This window comes from Phoca vitulina, unplaced genomic scaffold, assembly GCF_004348235.1.
Source record: "Phoca vitulina isolate PV1807 unplaced genomic scaffold, GSC_HSeal_1.0 scaffold15, whole genome shotgun sequence".
NCBI classification, from domain to species: Eukaryota; Metazoa; Chordata; class Mammalia; order Carnivora; family Phocidae; genus Phoca; species Phoca vitulina.
The window spans coordinates 24,039,307-24,050,430 of NW_022589718.1; the positions used below are offsets into that span (position 1 = coordinate 24,039,307).

The window sequence follows — 11,124 nt, forward strand, 5'->3', positions numbered from 1 at the left end:
CATTCATGTATTCATTCACTTAACAAATAGCTATTGAAAATCAACAATATTTTAGAAGTAGAATGTCTAGGATAGAAAATAGAAAAAAACATGTAAGATATATTTTACTGTGACAAAATCATAAAGTTATTGTGTCAGTGAGGACTCGTGTCAGGGTTTAGTTTGTGTGGATGAGCAAGACTTCCCTACCAGATGTGGCATTTGAGCTGAGACTTAAAATAATAAGATCCACTCAAGTGAAAGCTGAGAATGGTACCTTCCAGAGAGAGAAGCAAAGTGCATCGGTGGAGAATGGGGACAAGGATGGGGAGTGATGGGTAAGGAGGTTAGTCAGAGATGCAGGGGCCAGATATGTCAGGGATTAGAAGTCTCAGGCAAGGAGTCTGAATTAAATAAAAATCAAAGACTTTAGAAAGATATGATCTAGAAGTCCAATAACCTGCTTTCTATATTGAAAAATCTGCTTACTTGCAGAGAACTAACTGTAAGAAAGCAAAAAGATGGTAAGGATACCCATTCGGAGACTCGCATTAGTTCAGGCAGGAAAGAGGTGGCGGTGGGTGGGCACTGCCCGGCAGCAGAGAAGAGGCACTGAAATCCAAAGCCAAGACCTTGCTGATCAATGAGATGTGTAAAGAAGCTCGGGTCTCCTGATTCCAGGGAACGGACTTGCACCTTGTAAGATGACAATTTATTCAACCAAGAGTACAGAAGATATCAGCAGTGGGTGGCCACACAAACTGTACGTAAGGTAGGATATCTTAGCCCAGATTTCCTAGCTACCTCAGAGAAATTTACAGTTTTGTATTACTAAACGTCCACCATATTTTTCTTACTTGAAGGGAAGTAAGAGGCTTTATTTGAAAGAAGTTAGTTTTCATCAGAAGCTGTACATTCATGAATGTGGGAAACAGAGAGATCAAAGCCAAATCTGTCTGGGCCAGCACTGTGTCTTCCCACAGTCGAACAAAATCAGTTCTGCACTCCCTTGAGTGCATTAATAATGCTACTAAGTGCGTGTGGAACAGAGCACTGGACCGCCAACATGGCTGACCTTTCCTCTGTCAGGTGGCCATAGAACAGTTCAGACTGGGGCTTCAGCCTCTTCACCATCTCCCTTTGCTTATCCTGCACACAGTGGAGCCTCACACAATTCTGACAAGATCATTATTCTTGGGACACTTAAGGAAAAAAAATCTACTAATACAGATGGTGTCCTTGAATAATAGGAGTTTGCATTCAGGGCAGACTTTCAGCAGCAACAGAAACATGCCCCTATAAAGCAAACATTTTTTTAATGTATGCATTTGCACTTTTAATGGTCTTCTACAATAAAGCAACCATCTCAACCTGCAGGGAGGTTCTTAAAGCCATGAACATTAATTTCCTATTGCTGCTCTGACAAATTACCACAAACTCAGGCAGCTTAAAACAACACAAATTTATCATCTAACAGTTCTGGAGGTCAGAAGTCTCAATTCAGTCTCACTGGACTAAAGTCAAGGTATTGGCAGGGCTGCAGTGTTTCTGGAGGCTCTGAGGGGAATATCCCTTTCCTTGCCCTTTCCAGCTTCTAAAAGGACCTGTACTCCTTGGCTGGTGGCCCTTCCTTGCATCTCACCAACCTCTTGCTTTCATGGTCACCTCTATTACTGGCTCTGGTCCTCCTGTCTCCTTCTCATAAGGACCCAGTGATTGTATTGGGCTCACTGGGATAATACAGGATAACCTCCCCCATCACAAGATGCTTCATCACCTCAGCAATGTCCCTTTTGCTATGTAAGTTAACAAAGTCATGGGTTCTGAGGAACTCTGAGAGGGCAGGAGACTACAACTGGAAACTCCCGACTTTAAAAAGTAACTTCTTAGGAGAAGTAAAAATAAGTGAGCAAATAAGAAATTTTAAAAGATGCCATCTAATTAGTAAAATCTCATTCAGGGCATCAACTTAATTTTGGCAGCCTTGAGTGCCATAAAATTTGGCATGGTCTTTTTGCTTCTTAAAAGTATTTGCGGGCCAGCTTTGCGCAGTGGCAGTATCGTAGCCAATGAGGTTTATCCGAGGCGCGATTATTGCTAATTGAAAAGTATTTGCGGGCCAGTAGGACTTCAAAACTCAGGGGAAAAAAATGAAAGACTGTAAGGCAGCAGATAGTGATTATCTGTGATGCCATAATAAACAGAGTACCAGATATGAATGCCAATGAAAAATAAACAACTAACTGTTTGATGGCATGATGTCTCACTGTGGGTGCACTGGTGCTAAAAATTAAGTTCATAATAAACAAGGTTCTTCCTGTATTTAAATTATCTCCAGATTAATTCAGGAGTCCCTTTAGGGCAGTTGAGCAGCTTTTCATTCTGCAAATACATCACAGCTGGAGAATTAAGAGTATTAGAGGAAGGGGGTTTAAAAAAAACTCACTGGAAATAGAACAAAAACTCTATTATGTTGCCTGTATGGTAGTTTATTTTTTTAAGTACTTCCATATCCATTGGTTCTTTTGTCTGGTTATTCATACAAAAATATTTGAGCCCTTCGCCTGTGTACGCCAGGTGTGTGCTGTTGAGGATCTGATGGGCCATTACATGAGGTAGCCCTTTGCTGTGAGTTTGATGAGGAGCCACTGGAGGTTTCTGAGCAAAAAAGTAAGATGATTAGATGTAGGTTTTAATGGGGTCACTTTGACCCCTAGTTGAAACTGGATAAAGGGAAGGAAAGATTAAATGGAGGAGACAAGTGTGAACAGTGTGATGTATGGGTGTGACAGGTTACTCCCAACAGCAACAGGAATGCTTACTCAGCATCTGATGTACTCTCATCAAGAATCAGGAACCCAGAGACGGCTAGTTAGTATTTCAAAGGATGCCATCAGAATCCACACCAGAGGGTTTGGTAGTTAGCAAAATTAACAAAGAAGCACAATTGTGTTGTTTAGAATGAAGGCTAGTTGGAAACATCTGCACAGGCCCCACGACCCTTGCCTGCGTGGAGTATGAGAAGCCCACAAGTCCCACACCTGTGGCTTCAGTCCACCTTCACGGTCAAGCTAGCGCCCCACTGATTCTCAATTTGTCTACTGAACCCCACCTCAAGGTTGACTGGTCCTTCTACCAGAATTTTGTATCCCCCTCGAAGTAAACCTGATGATACCTCAAAACTACAAAGATAGGTTGTATAACTTTTTGTACATGCTTGCTAATAAATATTTGCATGTTTGGTAGAATTTGGTCCAAGACTTGCTTTCTCTGTCACATACCATCTTACAGGCAGTTAGTGAGGGAAGGGAGTGAGTGTAAGGCGGCCAACCTTCCTCTAGCCAATGAGAAGCTATTTACCAAAAGAACCTGACATTTTTGGAGAGGTCAAATCAGTTTAGATCCATTCACATGTAATAAAATGATTTAGCTCTTTATTTTAATCCAAATCTGGATTCTATGTGCTTGTGTTTCATGTTGGATGTTTCTATCTATATTCAAATATAACATTGCTCTGAAGTTTCCCTTTCAATCTGTCTTTATTAGGTTCTAGAAATATAAAAATGGAAAGAATTCAGAGTATGAGCATATAATGAAAATATTTTCAATAAGTTCTCCTGACAGAACATTTAACATTTCTCATTTATATTATTACCAATTGTGTTTTAAAAGTTTAAAGTTAAAAGTTTCTTCCCTATCTCCCATCCTCCATAATCAAATATGACAGTTACAGGTCTCAAAATCAATTTTAATTATTATTCTTGGATGAAGTAGGTTATGGGTCAAACAGTTAATTTTGTTAGTTTTTCTCTGGGAGTTTTGAATATTTTGGTATTTGCATCTTTGGGTCCTCTGCTTTGTAGCAATCGTTATTTAAGTTCAAAAAGAAACCTTTAAAGAGAAATTCATTCCAAAGTAATACTTTTGTGTAGAAGTTTGCTCTGTATTCTAATAGAGACTATGCTCTCTTCTTCAGGTAGACAATTTAATGAGTTGCATTTGAATAAAGTACGACTTCTAAGACTTCATTTTCCCCCCAAATTATGTGGTGCTCAAATAAATATCTGCCCATGAGGCAGCTCTTACCAGAGGGACATCACCTGAACTCACTTTCTGAAGGGAGCTTTTAAGAAAAAAATTCCACACGTGATTTTAACTTAATGGTGTAATGGCTGAGCTGGGGAGGCATTTCAAGTGCATTCCTGCAATGCCCAGGCACGGGAGAGTTCTCCAACCAGGCTTCATGGGAACCAGATAAAAATGGACAGTATCTGCAAGTTTCCAGTGGCTCTGCACCACGTGACCTCCCAGAATACCTGAGTCTCTCTGGTTGGTAGCGCTGAGCGATAATTTTGTTATAGGTGCTCAAGTGGAGCGCTTCTGAAAACATGAGAGCTACAGATTGGATACGGGGTAAGGTGGGACTCAGGGGGAGTGCCATTTTACGGCTGCACGCAATTTCTCAACTTCTCCAAACTGTTGCCTGGCGTTGGTATGCAGTTCTTAGGATAACCGCACCCTCTGGTGGGCACATTTGGAAGCTATGAAGATTTCACACTGAGCCCTATCAAGAACTGCACCCTTAATCCTTGTTCCCCACATTGTCTTTCCACCAGTTTTTTTCTTTCCTTTTCCTTTCCTTTTTTTTTTTTTTTCAGAAGCTCCTAAGCCAGCCGGCCAACGTACTGCACACTGTTCACGAGTCAGGGAAGATCCCTATGTCAGGCCTTTGCTCTGTTCACATGATGTGAACAAACCAAATACAGATGAACATCCTGGCCCTAAGAGGCTTTCTAGGGCACAGAGAAGTCCCCCCACCGCCACGCATGGGGTACGTTCCCAGACCTTCAGTGGATGCAACCACGCAGTGTACCAAACCCTCTCTATACCATGTGGTTTTTTTCCCTACACGGACATACCTGTAACGGAGTCTAATTTATAAACGAGGCCCAGTGAGAGATGAAACGCAGACGCAGGGGAGGAAGTGAGGTAAATGCCCGCCGGCGCTCTGTGACGTAGCGCGAGGCTGCCGGTGACGTCATGACGCTGAGTCCCAATGAGGGGCGGCTGCTTCCGGAGCACGGGGAACTGACACCGGAAGGCAGGGACTCCTGGAGTGACGGAAGCGTGTGAGCGTCTGCCCCACGGAACCTGCTGCTGTCCCCGCGGGCCCCGTGGCTGGGTGTGCTTGAGCTGGGCCTTGCCGCACACAGCCAGCAGGGACACGCCCCTGAGGGACCTTGACCCGTGGAGTTTTGGAGCGACTGCGTCCATGTCCCCTTCCTAGTGTGTGCGTGTGTCTGTTTGCCCGTATGTGTGTATGTGCGTGTATGTGTTTGTGGGGGTGGTATTTTTTTCTTTTTCTTCTCTTTTCTGTTATCATCAAGCCTCTAGTATTCAAAGATTGTGTTCCTTTTAAATATTGCAACTTGATGTTAATATTCTGAGTAATCAAGGGAAGGCCTCCTGCTCCCATGTTCAGCAAAGCAGGTGTGGGGGAGCGGCAGGGAGTGACCAGAGGGTTGGGGGCTGGTAGAAAGGTGTGGGGAGGGTAGCAGTGGCTTAAAGGAATCCACACAGCCAGGGCCAGAAGTAGTCCTGAGCCACGCGACTCAGCAACATGGCAAAGGACAACAGGGACGGTTTGGGGGAACACAGGAGAGCTGTCCACCCGCAGCCCTACAGGTGTCTGAGGGGCTCAGCTGTGCACCTCGACCCCTTGTGCACCCGGTGTTGGGGGCTCACAGTAGTCAGTCACTAAAGGGAAGCGAAGTCCCCAAAGCTGGGGACTCTGGAGCATATTGTTTAAAGAAGAAACTACTATCTAGAGACTATTTACAACAACTATATTTGAAAAGTCAAGCGTATCTGAATTGAAGCAGTTGATTTAATGTTTCCAGATACTGTAGCTACATAGAATTGTTTAAATTACGTGCATTCTGTGTGGACGCTGTGGTTTAAAATGTAACAAAAAGAAGTATCAAAGTGCCATCTAGTGGGACAGTGGAGAATTAAGCTGAAAATATGTACCCGCTGATGTTTCTTTTTTTCCCTGTAAAAACAAATAACATTATGATGTACTGGAAAAATAATACCTTCTCATACATGGTGGTAATAAGGAGTATGAGGTGGTAGGAGGGGTAAAGCACACGGAACAGTGTGCAGCACGTAGCACGCACTGCGTAAGAGGTAGAGATTTTCCTCATTTCTGTTTGTAATTCCTTATTTATATTCTTTTTCTCATTTCTGTTAAAATGATACTATTATTATTAACAATACAAATCACTGATCGTTGGACCTACTGAATCTCAGGTTTAGGATATCCATTTAACAAGCTCTCCGCTTAACTCTAGAATGTCCATTTTAACTCTTTTGGAATAGAACCAAGTGATAATGATGGGATAGCGTTATGGTCACCCCTTCCTTGGGATTGTTTAAAAGGCTGCTTAAGAAGCTCCTAGTTTATTTCCACATACACTATTCCCCAACACTGAACTAGAAGCCGCTGGAATTTGGAGGAAGAAGGGAGGAGAACATACATCTCCTGAAATACCCTCAGTGTCGATGCCTTGGGTACAGACAGAAGAGCAGCTTCATGTAAAATGCCTGTGGGTAACGTGTAGCATCGTAGAAACCTGTTTCTTTCTAATGTGTCCCTCAGGACAGCAGAGACAATTCTCTTCACATGGGATTTAATACCCTGAGTAGTGAGGGGGTGGGGAGTGGGGGACTGGAAACATAGACATCAATGTAAAATGCCCGGAATTCAGATAAATTGGAAGGATGAACAAATTGAGCACCTGAGCCATAGTGGAGCTGCACACGGTTTTTATAACCTCCAGCACTGCCATCAATGCGCTGCTAAACTCGTGTGCTGATGTCAGAATGTTAAAGCTGCCAGGCATACCTGAGATTTTTCATTTCGTTTTTCATTTACAAAGTAGAATCTGAATAAAGAAAAATTAACTTTCGAGTCTGGAAAAACAGTCCTACCTTGATTGCTGCCACTCTACAGACACATTGAAATATATATGATGCAGAAATATCACTCTAAAATAGCTTTATTAATCCTTCCCTCAACTAAGTGAAGTAATGACTTGAAAAATAGATCCACCAAGCCAAATACAAATTAGTAGTTTGATTATATAGATACTCCTGAGAAAGGAACTTCTGGCCTTGATTTCTCTTCACTGCTTTACCATTCTTATAATGGGGATAATTCTTTTAAGTAGCAGCAGCAGAGACTTGTCAGAAAACCCCCCCTACTTTGTGGTTGATACTGTTTTCCATGTAATGACAAAGGTTTCATATTTTGTATACTTTGTTAAGGTGCCTTTCCAACCACGGTCACGAGTGCCGCCCTGGCTGTTCTTTTGATGGTATCCAAGCATTGATATTACCTACAGATCCTCACCAAATTTAGAAATTCCTGCCCATGCACAGCACAGTGTCCTTCCTTGGAAAGTTCCTTGGTTACAAAGTGTGCACACATTCACTGGGGGGTGTTGGGTGAAGTGGGAGAACTGCCTCAGTAGATAAAAGTTGATATCTTTTTAGGTAAAACAAACACATACATGCACAATTATAATCTTCATCTGGAAATCCCACCATATATTATTACATTTGTCACAAAATTACCTGATACCCCAAGGGCAAAAGGGAGGGAAGTCATTTATTGGATATGTTTTGTGTCAGTTACTGTACGAGTCATTTGAATATGGTCTCTTCTCTGAATATTTGGGTTAAATGGATAATGACAGAAAATGATATACTATTTGCAGTATATACTCTACACAGGAGGTTGGGGCTCAATCCAATGTGACTGGCGTCCTTATAAGAAGATGGGAAGAGACACAGGGGAGGAGGTCATGTGGGGACAAGAGGCAGAGCTCAGAGGGAGGCAGCCAGAAGCTGGGGAACAGATGGGCCACTAGTGGCTGGAAGAGGCAAGGAAGGACCCTCCCCTGGTGGCCTCAGAGGAAGTGAGGCCCTGCTGACACCTCGATTTTGGACTTGTAGTCTTCAGAACTGTGAGAGAATAAATTTGTTACAGAAGCCCTAGAACAAAAACCACATATGAAGATGAGGAAGCATCGAGTCTTTCTTAAATAAATGCCTTAATATTGTATATGATTCTCATTCCAAAGTTTGGGTTCACTTCTTAGAATCTGTGATAATGGCAACCTACGGGTGCCCAGGGTGCCGGCCTATGAGACTCGCACTAGTTGTGGCCATGTCTGGCCTCATTACTCGCTGCCCTGGAGCGCCACTCATCTCAGAGAGAGAGAGAGAGAGATGGCTCTGTAAAGAGTCCCAACCAAAATTATTCAAGAAAACAGAACTTTTAAAATCAGAAGAAAACATAAACTAAGTCCCGCCGAATAGTACAGTTATAAGTGCCTAATATATGTAGGTTAAATTTAATTGAATCAGGGTAATAATAATACTTTAGGTCACTAAGGCCCAGTGCATCCCAATGTTTCAGCTGCAAGTAATAGAAAACCCAATTTGAACTGCCTTAAACACGAAAAGGGATTTATTGCTATGAAACAAGGAAGCCCAGAGTTCGTTCAGGCTTCAGGCATTCTGTATGTCTCGGCGGGCCCTGGGCTGGCTTCTCAAAGCTGCTGCCGCCACAACCAAGATGAGTGCCTCCTCATTCACATGGAGGAGGAGGAGAAAGCCATTCCCTTGACAAAGTCTTAAAAGTTGCTCAGACTGACATCTCCGAGCCAATCACAGTAGCTGGAGGAGGCCACCTGCCAGCTACCTAGACCTGCTCAGCCACAGACTCATTCCCAGGGCAAGGAGGATAGGCTATGTCACTGGATGCACACAAATCTTCCACCCCAAATTTATGTCCAGAACATGCAAGGAGAAGGACAGCCAACCAATATTTTTACAATACTGAGCTACTGTCCAGTGTGAACAAGATAAGCTCTGGAAGTTTTTTTCTTTTTTTCTTGCAAGGATTCTTACCATGTTTATAAGGCTGCAAGGGTCATACTCTATTTTTGTCTACATGGTAACTACTAAATTAATATTTAAATAAAAATCAAGCTGTTAATAAGTTGGTGACCTTATACATGTGATGTTTAATGTCATTTATATTAAGAAAATTGCAAAACAAAAACTACGTTGAGATGCGTTTTTCCAACTATCAGGCTGTCAAAAATGCCCAAGTTTGATGCCATAAAGGTAGCCAAAGTGTGACCCTCTCTTCTATTGCTAATGGGAGAGAAAATTGCCACAGGTTTTTGAAGAGAAATTGGATTATATTTATCAAAATTACAAATGCATTTGCTCTTTTTGTTTTGTTCTCAGCAATTCTACTTCTGGAATATATGCTACACATTTACCACATATGAATGCGTGAAAAAAATTGAAAACCACTTAGGTGTCCATCAGTAGGCGGCTGGTGTTTGGAATCCCCACATTGGAATACCATACTTTTATAAAAAACAGACTGAGGAAGCCCATTGTGTACCAATCAGAAATATTTCCAAGGCAGAGCATGAAAAAGAGAACAGTGCTGAACAGTGTTAGGGTATATAATCTTTTTGGTGTGGATCAGGGAACCTTCTCACTATGGGTATAAGGTATATTTTATACCTTCTCCCAGTGTTTTCATTTCTGAATCATGGGGATATACATACTGTTCAAAAATTAAGATAATATACAATGTTAAGTATGACAAAACTAACGTGTATGTTTTTCTCAAATATTTGTCAGGAAAGATTTTCCAGAAGGATCTTCCTCTCTGTCCCTCTTTTAAAGAACATTTATTCAGAAATGGATTAGTAACACATGGTCTCCTCCACCTTTCATGCCCCTTCCTCTCCTTTTGAACAACAAAAAAGACACAAATGGGGAATGTAGAGGAAAGATCTCTTCCTATGAAGAATTATATCCAACATTTTTTTTAAAATATGAAGTGTTCCATCAAGACTACTAAAGTAATAAGCAGATAATAAAAAAAAAAATTATTACTACTGTTTGGTAATTTTAATGGTGCTCAAGTCTCGGTCTCAGTCTTCTTTGACTCCATAAGCATTTTGGATCTGGTCCCTTTAGACCACCCCAGTCTTTCTGATTTGGGGTTCTACTTGCTTTTGTTTTTCATTTGCCTTCCTCAGCCAAACTCATTTTTATCCCAATTTCTGAACCTGCCCCAAATGCTCTTCTTCCTCTCCATTGTCAGAGTGCCCTGTGCATCCCCATCATTGAAGTTTTATACTTGTGTAATTGTTTTATTTTTGTTGTTCATGCTAACTAGACTGGGGCTCCATGAGGGTAGGGACATAGCTGCTTGCTTACCCCTGTGTCCTCATAGTTCAGTGTGCTAAGTATTTTTCACACTGGATGAGATGTAAAGTTGTGGACACATGTTGAAAACTGCAGTGGAGAGAATGCACATTCTAGTTATTACACCACATCAGAAACAATAACCAGGCAAATACTCGCACTAACGGGAAAACCCCAACACTTAGCATACAGGTTGCTGCTTTGAAGATAATGAAGACTCTACGATAGCCATCCACTTGTTCCCAAATTGTTTTTTCCCTGTAGTCTGGATGTACTTTGTATCGATTTCTGTCCAGTCCCTTTATTACCATCAATGTAGATTTGTAAACTCCCACTCACAGTGGCAGATTGTCTTGGGAAGGCTCTATCTTGCTCCCCTCACCTCAATCAGCTTCCCTTACCCAGAACTACACCGAATAAATATACAATCTCCGCACCAATAGTTTTCTAGGCAAGTACAACTTTAAGATTCTTCCCATAAGATACCCCTCTCAGGTGAATTACAGCCTTCAATCCTTTCCCAGATAGATATTCTAGAGTCTACATTCACACTCACTCATGGCTTGTGTCTACCCAAACTAATTTAAAAACACATTAAAAATTGAAATGACAGGGGCGCCTGAGTGGCTTAGTTGGTTGAGCGTCCAACTCTTGATTTTGGCTCAGGTCATGATCTCAGGGTCGTGGGATCAAACCCTGTGTCAGGCTCTGTGCTGAGCATGGAGCCTGCTTAAGATTCTCTCTCTCCCCTCTGCCCCTCCCCCCACCCATCTCTCTCTCTCTCTCTCTCTTAAAAAAAATTGAAATCACAAAAATTTCTGATTATTCTGAAAACCGGCC

The 11,124-nt window shown here is 42.0% G+C and overlaps 1 non-coding gene across 1 annotated transcript; it reads left to right on the top strand.

Moving 5' to 3' along the window:
* The first annotated feature begins 2,019 nt into the window (after window positions 1–2,019).
* LOC116638059 lies at window positions 2,020–2,156 on the top strand. The gene has a single exon (XR_004300606.1). It is a non-coding gene; the product is annotated as a U4 spliceosomal RNA (small nuclear RNA).
* Window positions 2,157–11,124: the final 8,968 nt, after the last annotated feature.